This window comes from Schistocerca cancellata, chromosome 2, assembly GCF_023864275.1.
Source record: "Schistocerca cancellata isolate TAMUIC-IGC-003103 chromosome 2, iqSchCanc2.1, whole genome shotgun sequence".
In the NCBI taxonomy this organism is placed as follows: Eukaryota; Metazoa; Arthropoda; class Insecta; order Orthoptera; family Acrididae; genus Schistocerca; species Schistocerca cancellata.
Window position 1 is genome coordinate 127002450 of NC_064627.1, and position 12683 is coordinate 127015132.

The following is a 12683-nucleotide window of genomic DNA, read 5'->3' on the forward strand; positions in this document are numbered from 1 at the left end:
GTAACCTCTACACAGGGTGGCAGCTGTGCAGTCCCAGCTGTGTGAGATCTTCTTTCCCTTTCAGGTCTCACTCATTCTTCATCTTTCCTGTCCACAAAAATTTCCACCTCTTCTTTCATACATTAAATTTTCCGTCATGACTATCAAGTCAGCATTCAGCCAATGAAGGCTGTAGGGAGGAGGTTGTTCTGTAACCTCTACACAGTGTGGCAGCTGTGCAGTCCCAGCTATGTGAGATCTTCTTTCCCTTTCAGGTCTCACTCATTCTTCATCTTTCCTATCCACCAAAATTTAGATCTCTTCTTTCAGACATGAAATTTTTCTGTCATGACTATCAGGCCAGGAGTTATGTTACCATTCTATCTACCGATCAGTGAAGAAAGATACCTAATGTGATAAACTGAATAGTGACAAACAATAGAGAAGTATGACGTAATTAAGATACAAATGTATTGGAGTAACAATTATGTGTAGTACCCTGGTAATATAGTAAGTACAAAGTGTTGTTTGGTTGGAAATGGTCCATCAACAGTAATTTAAAAAGATGTATGAATTCGTGTACAAGCAGAATCTGAAGTGGTAATGAAACCTAGTGGATACATTAGAGCTAACTAATAAATAATAAGAAAGAGATTGCTAAGTGTTATGAAAAATATGCAGATAAGTTGTAAGTTTAAACTCACCTGATGTAGCAAGGAAAGGCAGTGTAATAGAAGTGAGCAGTGTTTGTGGTTGAGTCGTGAAGGACACGTCCCTGAAGTAATTATAAGGTTGGAGCTGGCCATTATTTTAATGTAGTGTGTGACAGGATACACCTACGCGTATTGAGGTTATGAGTTGGAAGCGTGAATGCGACCATAGGTACCCTTATGTTAGATGAGACAGAGCAGCTCATGGTGTCCTATAGGTTTAAGGAATTTAGCATTACGCTCGTCCATAATTATTTGATGCACTTTAGTGGTAGGTCCGAGAGAGACTACCTGAGGTTTCAGCATCCGATCGAGTGGAAATGGATTGCCACGTGAGCAAACTAATCAGCCGCAATACACTATGAATATGAAATAAATGTGCTATCCTATGATTTAAATATTAATAGAGTGAGTGGTAAATAAGTACATACACTAGCAATATAAATAAGAAACATAATAGCAGACGTGAAACAGTAATTTTAGCTCAGCATAAATACACTTCAAAGTAAGTAAGACCCTAATTGCAGATGTGGAACTGACAACAGCAGAGGACCAATAAGTGGATTTTGTAGGCAACTAAACGTAGTGTGTTTTGAACACTCAGGACTGTACTATTACCAAAAGTTACTCACATATACAAAGAAGCTGAGAAAACAACCACTAATCATACTCATACTATTTCTAAGAATAAGATAATCAAAGATGATTCAGTTAAGTGCTTAATATACAAATGTCAGGAATGTACCGAGCATTGGTTCAGTGTTCCGGCCCAGAAATAATAAATTGACGTTAAATAGGATTCATGATTGTATGCCATGAGCATAGATTTTCTCTAGTACGTGACTAACGGCGTTTTGAGCCATTTATTTACCGATTTTATGACATTTAAGTAACCGCAAGAGTAATGTTGAAAAAAAAGTTCTGTTAACTTTGTTCCAGTAATATATTGGAAGTTAAAATGTATATATCCCCATTTCATTGTGACCCACCCTTAGATATTAAGTGAACAGAGTCTGAGACACTCTTTTGTTTGTTCTACAGGACAAACCAGATAATGGCAGCCTGGTAGCTGCGTGACAGCGTGGAGTGACTTGGACACAACTCACAGTGACCCTCCCCTTTCCCTCATGTAAGTTGGAGAGAACGTGAAGGATGCACACCATAGCAACTTCCCCTCCTCTACCCTTGTGAATGGAAGTGTAGGACGCCAGCCAAAGCGGCTACAACCACGTGTGTAAAAATTATTTGTGAACTTTCTTTCAGGTTTAGAAAAGACTGCTAAGAGATAATCATCTGTTTATGTATCATGTTATTTTCTTTGAATTTGTGTATGTAAAAGTGTATTTAATGTATTTAATGGGTCTAAGATTTTCATAATTTTTCAATTATTATGTGTTTGTTGGTCTAAGGCAATATGTATGCCGAAATATTTCAGTGACTTCGCTTAAAATTTTGAGTACTGACATTGTTTAAAAGGCAGTGAACATGCCCACAATTTAAATAATTAATGTAGATAATCAGTTTCTTTAATGTTTCTACATGTTTATATTTCAATTTTGATTTTTATAGGGAGTTAAATTGTACTCTTGCTTCCCTTTTTGTAATTAAATTTTTTTTCATTCATTAAAATTCATAAACAAAAAAATTTAAGTAGAGGGTGATGTAGGGAAGCAGCCTACTCACGCTGTAGTAAATTCACATCAGTTTCCATTGTGTGCCAGCCAGTCTGCTGTAACTAGCTCTGACGTCATAAATGTTGCGCAATACCTTAAAATTCAAGCAAATGATCTGAAACTTTTCCAGCATGTAAGGAATAATACTAAATTAATGTGTATTAAATATCAGTGCGATAACTTCAGCCAATTTTGTAATTTGGGCGTTTTTCTAAAAAAATAATTGGCGCAACAGAAAGGAGCTAGAGACTTCAAAATTTATATTTAGACTCATCTTGCATAATGATTTAATAAAAACAGTACTTTGGATTTCACAGGTTAAGACTTTAGTGGAAATTCATGATTTTCTGGTTTTCATCTCAAAACTGAAGGAAGCAAGATAGATTAAGTAGGCTAATGAATAAGACTAGGATGTTTAGATTTAAGTAGGTTGGAGGTCCGCTATGACTATGAAGATGTGAAAAGTTTCTTTTGAATACCTATAAAATTATAGCGATAGCGGATCTCAAAAGGACCAGTTCAGAGCTCTTCTGCTGCGTGCAGCGTAACTTAATTATTTCTCTCGCCCAAGATATTTAACTTAGCCACGTCATAATTTTATTATAAATACTTACCTGCGTACTAAATGCACGATTAAATGAACAGCTTCATAAGCCATCAGCAAAAGAAGCTATAAATTATTATGTAACTTGAAGTGGTGCGTTACTAGCCCAGCGGCCAGTCGTGAGAGCCAAGTTAGAGCCGGCGTTCTCTTAGCCGTCCGCACCGAGGCTATATATATAAGAGCACTGCGCGAGTAAGGAAGGCCCCAGTTCTCTCCAGACGCTGAATAGCACGTCAGCTGTGTCGGGAGTCGCGTCGCTACGGTAGCGCTGCTACAAACTGCCTCGGGTGCCGTATTGAGTTACGATGTATACGCGTAACTGTGAAAACATTTCAAATGAAGGATTATTTTTGGAATGATTTTCATTATCTAGCTTCAGTTTGCGTGTTGTTGTATTTTCACGTGCCGTCGCGGGACAGACATTCTACCAATCATTTTAGCGTGGCGTTTGATGAGATTTTCTCATCAAATTTTGGCGAGCATTCTTTTGACATTCAATTCGGACATTTATAGTTGCATCAGCGAATTAGACTCTGAACTGCTCTGTTTGTTAGGCTGTTGGGATAATTGTAATGTTATCAGTGAATTTCAGAATATACTCAACTATTTTGGAAAATTGTTTTTGATTAGAAATCCCGAACAATCTCCTACTTCTTCAGAGCTATAAGCTGCAGCTATAATAATATTCTCAGGTTAAGTGGGCACTAGGAACTCTCATTACAGGCTCCACGTTTCGTTAAATCACTTTCTGGGTGCCAAAAAGCAAAGAGAGAGCCAGTGTTGAGAACGGCGAAAGACAGCATTATACAACATTCCAAAAGCCGGGAAGTGCAGTGTTTTTCCCACGTTTAAATAACAAACTTTATTTTCACAAGCAATTTGCTTAACCACTCGCCTCCCCACACTCGTTTGGATATGGGACGACCGAGATCCACAACACCAGATGTACTGAAAGTGATTCTGAATTTTGTGCACCCGATTCGTCTATCAACATAGACTCCTGGAAATGGAAAAAAGAACACATTGACATCGGTGTGTCAGACCCACCATACTTGCTCCGGACACTGCGAGAGGGCTGTACAAGCAATGATCACACGCACGGCACAGCGGACACACCAGGAACCGCGGTGTTGGCCGTCGAATGGCGCTAGCTGCGCAGCATTTGTGCACCGCCGCCGTCAGTGTCAGCCAGTTTGCCATGGCATACGGAGCTCCATCGCAGTCTTTAACACTGGTAGCATGCCGCAACAGCGTGGACCTGAACCGTACGTGCAGTTGACGGACTTTGAGCAAGGGCGTATTGTGGGCATGCGGGAGGCCGGGTGGACGTACCGCCGAATTGCTCAACACGTGGGGCGTGAGGTCTCCACAGTACATCGATGTTGTCGCCAGTGGTCGGCGGAAGGTGCACGTGCCCGTCGACCTGGGAGCGGACCGCAGCAACGCACGGATGCACGCCAAGACCGTAGGATCCTACGCAGTGCCGTAGGGGACCGCACCGCCACTTCCCAGCAAATTAGGGACACTGTTGCTCCTGGGGTATCGGCGAGGACCATTCGCAACCGTCTCCATGAAGCTGGGCTACGGTCCCGCACACCGTTAGGCCGTCTTCCGCTCACGCCCCAACATCGTGCAGCCCGCCTCCAGTGGTGTCGCGACAGGCGTGAATGGAGGGACGAATAGAGACGTGTCGTCTTCAGCGATGAGAGTCGCTTCTGCCTTGGTGCCAATGATGGTCGTATGCGTGTTTGTCGCCGTGCAGGTGAGCGCCACAATCAGGACTGCATACGACCAAGGCACACAGGGCCAACACCCGGCATCATGCTGTGGGGAGCGATCTCCAACACTGGCCGTACACCACTGGTGATCGTCGAGGGGACACGGAATAGTGCACGGTACATCCAAACCGTCATCGAACCCATCGTTCTACCATTCCTAGACCGGCAAGGGAACTTGCTGTTCCAACAGGACAATGCACGTCCGCCTGTATCCCGTGCCACCCAACGTGCTCTAGAAGGTGTAAGTCAACTACCCTGGCCAGCAAGATCTCCGGATCTGTCCCCCATTGAGCATGTTTGGGACTGGATGAAGCGTCGTCTCACGCGGTCTGCACGTCCAGCACGAACGCTGGTCCAACTGAGGCGCCAGGTGGAAATGGCATGGCAAGCCGTTCCACAGGACTACATCCAGCATCTCTACAATCGTCTCCATGGGAGAATAGCAGCCTGCATTGCTGCGAAAGGTGGATATACACTGTACTAGTGCCGACATTGTGCATGCTCTGTTGCCTGTGTCTATGTGCCTGTGGTTCTGTCAGTGTGATCATGTGATGTATCTGACCCCAGGAATGTGTCAATAAAGTTTCCCCTTCCTGGGACAATGAATTCACGGTGTTCTTATTTCAATTTCCAGGAGTGTATATAGGTTAAGTTACTGTTGTTCATACAACCAACTGTCTGGAGACTAGCGAGGGCAACAGTTCTACATGGCGGTTATAATTAAACTTTCAATATCTGAGCCAGTATTCAGACTGTGTGTTGCAGGGTTTTCATTGTTAGCAATGCTGGTGTCGTGACTTGCCGTTAGGCGCCGGCACTGGTACGGTGACGTAGTGTTGGAAAAATCAGTGTGCATTACAGTTGCAGCCAGTCAATATGGGTCGGTCGAAGCAAAATACGCAGTGCTTTACTCGTATAGCTGTTTCATCAAAACAACAGCAGTACGTTCCAAATGTAATATTTCAGGCAGCTGTAGAGCAGTCTGTAGAGCAGTTTCAAGCTATTGTGGATGCAGATGGTCGTCACATTGAGCAACGTTTGTAACCTGGAACGCAATTAACGAATGTTATCCTCTGATATGGAAATGTTTTATTTGTTGTTTCTCTCCCACACGTCTTCACAAATGTTTCCACAAAGTTTCATTGCCCTACGATTACTCGATTTTAATGGGGGCTTTCTCAAGCAGCGAAAATTTGATTACAACCACCCTGTATTTGTATCATTTGCAACTTCTAGAGGCCCTTTCACCAGCAGAGTACCCGGCACGAGTTATGTTCTGCTAGTGGTTCTTCCAGCAGTGTGCTATAAATCCGAAATTTGCTGCTTAGTATTATTCGCAGATGAAGCACAGATCATGCGAGATGGTACTACGAACTTTCATAATCGGCATATATGGGCCTGACATGGAATCGAATCTAATGTTGGTGTGTTGTGCAGAAATAAGCAATGCTTTTAGGATTGAGGGTCGTGTTCACAGTGCCACGATATGAGGGATGTTTTCGAGTAGGAGGGAGACATTTTGAAGAGCTTTTATTTACCACCTCTGGGAAGAAATCTGATCTGGTGAATATCACTGTTTTGAAGGCCATAACCGGGAAACCAAGAATTTCCAGACATGTGGTAATGAACTTTTTTTATTTTCTATATATGTGGAATACATACCCTAAACTTGTGCCTTCTATTTCTGAAATGTCCTACATGATATCTAGCATATAATAATAATGATAATGATAACAATAATAATAATAATTATTATTATTTATTATTCCTGATATATATCAATCACTTTATAGTGATATTACTTATGGTTCAGACTTTTCATTAATGATGAGAGCCATAATTTAGCCACTGAAAATAACGAAGAGAATTTCTTGCAGAGGAAGAAAATGAAACACCCAAGGAAGTTTACAGTTGCTCAACATTTTAACGTTACATTGAGCATAAAAAAGACAAATACCACGAATTTCAGTGCGAAGAGGAAAGTTTGTGTGTGTACCTCTATAGATGGCGTAACAGAATCAAAATTTCTGGGAAAGAATATTGAGTATCAGTTCAAGTTGTCTGAACACACAGAGACAGCTGTCAATAGTATGTCATCATCACATTATGCTCTTAGGGTCCTGTCATCAGTGTTTAACAGTCTGTTGGTTACATAATGTTCGTACGTACACTCAATTCTTAGCTGTAGTATTCTTTTGTGGGAAACAAATGCTCAAAATATGAACTAAAGATCAGTTTAAAACATTTAATATTTTAACTGCGCCATGTGAGCACATTTTCCAGTCAGTTAAGCACACAAAAAACCCATACAATTACTGTGTAAATAGCCCTGTAGGTCGTCACTCTACAAGATCTACACTGAATTTACATTTACCAAGATAGAATAGCGAGACAGCACCCTCTATCATGAGAAAAAAACTATTCACTAAAGCATGGAATGTGAACATTTTGGCCGAGGTCGGAAATCTGTAGAACCTGTAAAAGGAAATTCTAAGGCTTATTCTTGATGCAGTAGGAGTCACTGAGGTGAAATGGAAAGCACACAAAGATTTCTGCTGAGACTAATATAGGGTAACATCAATAGCAGCAGAAAATGGTATAACGGGAGCAGGATTCGTTATGAATAAGGAGGTAGAGCGGAGAATATGTTACTGTGACAGTTCAGTGATAGGGATGTTCTAATCACAATCGACACCAAACTTTGGTACATCGAGTATACACGCTGAAGACAAAGGGACAGAGAAAGCAGAAGACAAAGGACATAGAAAGTTTATGAGGCCATTGAACGGGTAATTCAGTATTTCAAGGGAGATAGTAATCTAATAGTCATGGGAGATTGGAATACGGTTGTAGGGGAAGGCGTAGAAGAAGGAGTTATGGGAGAATATGAGCATGAAAGTAGAAACAAGAAAAGAAAAAGACTAATTTAGTTCTGCAATAAACTGCAACTAGTAATAGAAAATATGCTGTTCAAAAATCGAAGATTCCAGTTGGATTACATTATGGTCATTTAGTAGTGATGAAGAGTAGACTGAAGCTTAAGAGAGTCATGTGGGAGAATCAATGCACAAAGAAGTAGGACACTGAAGTACTGTGGAACGATGAGATGCGTTTGATGTTCTCTAATGCTGTAGGTACTGCAACAATGGATACCACAGTAGGCAGTTCGCATAAAGAGGAATGGATACCACTAAAAAGAGCAATTATAAAAGTTGAACAGAGAAATATAGGCACAAGGAAGGCAATAACGAAGAAACAGCTAACAAAAGACAAACGAGGGGCGTTCAACAAGTAATGCAACATATTTTTTTCTCTGCCACTTTTGGATGAAAAAATGCTGAGTTTGTTGTGCGATATCATGGAATACTTCCGCATCAGATCGTATAGTTTCATGAAGTTGCGATATGTGGCAGCATCTACATATACATCTACATCCATACTTCGCAAGCCACTTGACGGTGTGTGGCGGAGGGTACTTTGAGTACCTCTATCGGTTCTCCCTTCTATTCCAGTCTCGTATTGTTCGTGGAAAGAAAGATTGTCGGTATGCCTCTGTGTGGGCTCTAATCTCTCTGATTTTATCCTCATGATCTCTTCGCGAGATATACATAGGAGGGAGCAATATACTGCTTGACTCCTGGTGAAGGTATGTTCTCGAAACTTCAACAAAAAGCCCGTACCGAGCTACTGAGCGTCTCTCCTGCAGAGTCTTCCACTGGAGTTCATCTATCATCTCCGTAACGCTTTCGCGATTACTAAATGATCCTGTAACGAAGCGCGCTGCTCTCCGTTGGATCTTCTCTATATCTTCTATCAACCCTATCTGGTACGGATCCCACAGTGATGAGCAATATTCAAGCAGTGGGCGAACAAGTGGACTGTAACCTACTTCCTTTGTTTTCGGATTGCATTTCCTTCGGATTCTTCCAATTAATCTCAGTCTGGCATCTGCTTTACCGACGATCAACTTTATATGATCATTCCATTTTAAATCACTCCTAATGCGTACTCCCAGATAATTTATGGAATTAACTGCTTCCAGTTGCTGACCTACTATATTGTAGCTAAATGATAAGGCATCTTTCTTTCTATGTATTCGCCGCACATTACACTTGTCTGCATTGAGATTCAATTGTCATTCCCTGCACCATGCGTCAATTCGCTGCAGATCCTCCTGCATTTCAGTACAATTTTCCATTGTTACAACCTCTCGATATACCACAGCATCATCCGCAAAAAGCCTCAGTGAACTTCCGATGTTATCCACAAGGTAATTTATGTATATTGTGAATAGCAACGGTCCTACGACACTCCCCTGCGTCACACCTGAAATCACTCTCACTTCGGAAGACTTCTCTCCATTGAGAGTGACATGCTGCGTTCTGTTATCTAGGAACTCTTCAATCCAATCACACAATTGGTCTGATAGTCCATATGCTCTTACTTTGTTCATTAAACGACTGTGGGGAACTGTATCGAACGCCTTGCAGAAGTCAAGAAACAGGGCATCTACCTGGGAACCCGTGCTATGGTCCTCTGAGTCTCGTGGACGAATAGCGCGAGCCGGGTTTCACACGATCGTCTTTTTCGAAACCCATGCTGATATCTACAGAGTACATTTCTAGTCTCCAGAAAAGTCATTATAGTCGCCCATAATATGTGTTCCAGAATTCTACAACTGATCGATGTTAGAGATATAGATCTATAGTTCTGCATATCTGTTCGACGTCCCTTCTTGAAAACGGGGATGACCTGTGCCCTTTTCCAATTCTTTGGAACGCTACGCTCTCCTAGAGACCTACGGTACACCACTGCAAGATGGGGGGCAAGTTCCTTCGCGTACTCTGTGTAAAATCGAACTGGTATCCCATCAGGTCCATCCCTTTCCTCTTTTGAGCGATTTTAATTGTTTCTCTATCCCTCTGTCGTCTATTTCGATATCTACCATTTTGTCATCTGTGCGACAATCTAGAGAAGGAACTACAGTGCAGTCTTCCTCTGTGAAACAGCTTTGGACGAAGACATTTAGTATTTCGGCCTTTAGTCTGTCATCCTTTGTTTCAGTACCATTTTGGTCACAGAGTGTCTGGACATTTTGTTTTGATCCACCTACCGCTTTGACATAAGACCAAAATTTCTTAGGATTTTCTGCCAAGTCAGTACATAGAACTTTACTTTCGAATTCATTGAACGCTTCTCGCATAGCCCTCCTCACACTACGTTTTCTAACTCGGTTGTTGTACCACGGTGGCTCTTTTCCATCTCTTACGATCTTGTTTGGCACATACTCATGTAATGCATATTGTACGATGGTTTTGAACTTTGTCCACTGATCCTCAACACTATCGGTACTTGAGACAAAACTTTAATGTTGAGCCGTCAAGTACTCTGAAATCTGCTTCCTACCTTTTTAATATTTCTATTTACGGCAGTAACAGCTTTATGATCGCTGATTCCCTGTTCTGCGTTAACGTAGCCTTCTAAACGGTGTATGTAAAGGAGATCCGTTCCAAGCAGGGCCGTCATTCAGTTTCTTTTGGTGGAAAACCAGAGCATCGAGGCATTTACAAAATGTCTACGGAGATCTGGTAGTGAACAAAAACACGGTGAGTCGTTGAGCGATGCGTCTGTCACCATCCCAACAAGGTCTCGCAGACCTGTCCAAACCGTCGCGAGGTGGGAGGCCACATACAGCAATGACTCCTGCAGTTTTGTAAAGTTCGGACACTCATTCGAGGTGCTCGACAGACAGCAATCAAACACTTCGCTGCACAACTGGACCTCGCTGTTGGTAATGCTGACACACCCGTCCGCCAGTTAGCATACTCAAATGTGTGTGTGTCCGCTGGGATTCTCACCGCTTAAGAGAAGACCATAAAGAGCAACGAATAACCGTCTATGTGGAATTGTTTGCACTTTACGTGGCGGAGCGTGACCATTTTTTGTCGAACAGGGGATGCAAAACGGTTCATCAATTTGAACCCGAAACAAAACAGAAATTTATGGAGTGGCACCACACCACCTCTCCTCCGAAAAAAAAGTTCAAAGCCGCACTGTCAGCCGGTACAGTTATGGCGACGGTCTACTGGGATTCTGTACGGGTTATTCTGCTTGATGTCTTCCTCATGGTACAACGACCAACTGTGAAGTGTATTGTGCCACCCTCAGGAAATTGAAGCAATGAGTTCAGTGGTTCGTCACCACAAAAATGCAGACGAACTTCTGCCCCATGAGAACGCAAGCCCTTGTGCAAGTCTGTGACCTGGAGAGCAGCTCACAAATCTTCAATGGTCTGTTCTTCCTCATCCACCCTACAGCGCGGATCTCGCACTTTCAGACTTCCATCTGTTTCGCCCAAAGAAGGATGCTCTCCACGGGAAGCAGCACGTGTATGATGGGGAGGCTGTTGATGCAACAGGACGCTGGCTCCGATGTCGACCAATGAGGTGGTACGATGCAGACATATAGGCCCTCACAGTAAGGTGACGTAATGCCTTGTAAGTAGGCTCTTTAGGTTTTTAAGTTGGTAACGCCACGTAGCGCTCTGTATGAAAATCACTGACTGTGCTGTGTGTGGTCTGTGGCTGTTTTGCATTGTGCATTGTTGGAATATTTGCTATTCTAGTGCTGGGTAGAGGTGGGTCGAACTCGTTCATTCCCGTGAACTACTTCATTCATTTCGCTCTTTGCCGTGAAGCGTTCAAATGAAGTAGTTCACTCGTGAAGTACGGAAGCCTAGCGAAGTTGCCCAGTTCGCCGCTCAGCCGCGGCTGCGCTCGCTTCGCCTCACTCGTACAATAAAGCTTCGTAATACTTCACAATTTTACCAACAGATGGCGGAACTATGGAGTAACGTGCACGCAACGTTTTACGCTCTTACAGCGTCTCAGTTATCTTAAATAGAGCATGGTCGAAGGGGACAAAGGAAAGATAAACAGAGAAGGCTGTCACGTCTAAAGAAGGTACTACATTTAATCTTGCTCGACATTTTCTCGTGAAGCGCCCAAAAAAGTCTTTATCTGCCAAATGAAACATTATTTGTTGTATTCATGGACTGAAAACTAGGGCTACCAACAAAATGCAGTCCAATTTCATGTTCCTTTCAAAATTTAATCCAAAATAGAATGAGTATGTTTAACACTGTCGCAAAGTCTATATACCTACGTGAAGTAATTATTCAGAAGTTTTCCTGTAGATTTTATTTTTGTTGACAATAATAACCCACTAGATTCAAAACGTAAACTGTCACCTGTAGTCATTGGTATGATTTCAGGTAAAATCCCTCTTTGAGTGTTATTAACAAACCTTTTATTTTCATGTTGGCTGTGCTTGTTCACACAGATAGCCTCTTCGTTTCCATCTTTAATATTCATTTGTCTTCAAGCTCTGCCAACGGTAGGCTACCCGTAGACGCGAAGTTTAACTGCACAAATAGTCACGGGCAATGATGTCAGCACTGCAGGTAGCAGCTGACGCTGTCTTCTCCTCGCCCCTCACATCCCCCGCCCTCCTAAACCTATCGTTCCCCACAAACACCACGCGATTCGTCGACAGGCAGCACAGGGAGGACTGAAGTGAGGGGAGGATGAGTGACGTGGGTGAGGGAGAGGGGAAGAGAGTGAGTGAACTAGAAAAGTGTGGAGTGTGCCATCTGCGAAGAGTTTGAAGTACCAGTTCATTGAAATTGAGTGGTTAGTTCACACTTCACAGGAGTGAAGCGTTCATTTGAACGACTCATTCACGAGCTCCCCATCACTAGTGCTGGGCAGTTGGATGTGAACAGCGCGTAGTAGAGATGGGCAAACTGAAACACGTAACTGTTTCGAAGCAAATGAAACAGTACAATGTAATGTTTCGATACGCTGTTTCGAAACAGTGAAACAGTTTGTGCTTCGTAATTTATTAAACCTACACATTTTATCATCTTGAATGTCTACTG

At 42.5% G+C, this 12683-nt stretch overlaps 1 protein-coding gene across 1 annotated transcript in view; it reads right to left on the bottom strand.

The window, feature by feature from the left end:
• The window catches only part of LOC126161388 (uncharacterized), a 100356-nt gene that overhangs the window by 42880 nt on the left and 44793 nt on the right, over nt 1-12683 (bottom strand). The window lies entirely within an intron of this gene.